Here is a 2,067-nt window from a genome sequence, read left to right as displayed (position 1 = left end):
AAGAGTGATAGTGCCACTAGGGAGCAGTGCTTTTCTCTTTTTCTTAGTGTTACTCAGGGAGGAGTTTCATACCAAGTAGCAATAGTTTGGCCCTTTTCATGGTCAGTCACAGCGTAGGTCTCATTACCACGTTCTCAGATTTGATTACACAAAGATTCTCATTCGTATTACTTTGGTCTTGAACATGTCGTTTGGCATGTATCCAGATGATCTGGCATCTCTAAGAAGTACAGCCTTATGATACCTGGAGATGGAAGTTGTTGCTCACTTTGACCCGCAGTGGGTGTACATGTTTAGAAAGACCTTGGTACATTAACAGAGAGGTGACGTTGGCCTGAAATACTCAACGTCAAACCATTGTTGGGCTGACCAGCTGTTTTATTGAATAATTTTAGAGAGAAACACCATACATCTGGAAGGGGTTCATTTTCTCTTAAATACAGTGGATGATGTTTTTCTCAACACCATCAGTGAATGTTGCTGTGTCCATAAGTGTATGCTATTTTATGTCTTAGCATTTAGAGAACATTAACACCACGCAGAACAGAATAGATATGGTCAGTTCCATGTGTGTGGATGTGTCCAGATGGTAGATTGTTGAGTATGTGTCCCCTCTCTGTGGGGGCTGTAAGGTCCTTCGGTATTCCTGTGTTCACCTACCTGGTCTAGCTTGGCTTACTACAGATGTCCAGTTACATGGAGCAGTCATCCTAGATGAATTTGATTGGTTTGCAGCAAATACTGTCTATTCTGAAACAATGTAAACAAGATCTCTACTTGGGGAGGAAAAAAACCACATTAAAATACCTCTGATTATATTTAGCAGAACATTTTTATATATTCATTTATTTATAAGCCTTTAGTAGGTAAAAAAGATGCTCTTTTTTTAAAGACCAGGTTGTGCTTCTATGTTTATGGCAGAGAAAAAGCACCTTCCTACAGGGTCTTGTCACACTGCAGTTCTTTTTCTTCCAGTTCTCCGTCTCATCAGGATCCAGAGCATGTTCATGCACCTTGTGTGTTTTTCCAAACTGCTAGTGCCAGGTTTCGAACGCTGGTTGGCTATGTGGGATCTGGTGTTCTCTGCGCAGTGCTTAGCCTCTGTGCCGTGAAGCCTGTTCAGAAGATATCTTTAGATAATAGGCTTCAAGAGCAGCAGATAAGTCAGATAAGTTTTTCTGCTGTTAAAAGGCTTTCTTGCAATCTAAGAGTGGCCGTTAATTCCTTGTTATGAGAAAAAATTACAATATTGGCATATTTCAACTATTTTTTTCCTGCCTAGGTAATTTTTCGTTCTCCTGGATATTTCAGTAAATATAATGCTAGTATCTAATAGAGAAAATGTATTTTAACCAAAGAAGCTACCTGAGTTATGTATAATTTAAATATTTTGAAGTTTAAAATATACATATGAAAGGATACAATGTGTATAAAATGCCCTCACAGTGTAAAGAAAAAATAGGAATGTTTATGTACTTGTTACCTAACTTTAGAAACATATTTCTAATACCTTTGGAAACTCCTATGTACCTGTCTCCAAATGCACTCCAGAGGGAACCACTGCCTTGAATTTTGTGTTACTTCTTTGCCTTTTAAAATTTTTTATAGTTTTGCACCATTTACACATGTTCTTAAACAGCATAAAGTTTAGACTTACCTGTTTTTGAACCTTCTGTAAGCGGCCTTTTCTGAAACTTGCTTCTTTTGTTCAATAGTATGTTTTTGAAGTCCTTTGATGACAGCCCGTGTAGCTGCAGTTCCTTTTCACTGCTGTCGTATTCCATTGTGCAAATATTCCATAGATTTTTATCCTATTACTTTACACTATAACCAGTATTTGCAATTGCTAATCTAGTTGGTATGAAATGAGAGCTCACAGTCTTTCTAGTTTGCATTTCCCTAAATTCTAATGAGGTTGAGCAGTTTTTACATTGGCCATTCGTGTTTCTTCTCCTGTAAAAGGCCAGTGCATATCTCCCCTCCCTTTATTCTACTAGGTTACTTGTGGTTTTATATTCATGGGAGTTCTTCATATATATATATATGATATATATATATATTTTTTTT

General features: G+C 37.3%; 1 protein-coding gene across 1 annotated transcript in view; it reads left to right on the top strand.

Moving 5' to 3' along the window:
* ZW10 (zw10 kinetochore protein) overlaps positions 1–2,067 on the top strand; it is a gene marked incomplete in the record, with an annotated part of 39,231 nt that overhangs the window by 35,627 nt on the left and 1,537 nt on the right.

This window comes from Tupaia chinensis, unplaced genomic scaffold (genome assembly GCF_000334495.1).
Source record: "Tupaia chinensis unplaced genomic scaffold, TupChi_1.0 Scaffold000311_2, whole genome shotgun sequence".
Lineage (NCBI taxonomy): Eukaryota > Metazoa > Chordata > Mammalia > Scandentia > Tupaiidae > Tupaia > Tupaia belangeri.
This window is presented reverse-complemented; position numbering and strand designations above follow the sequence as displayed.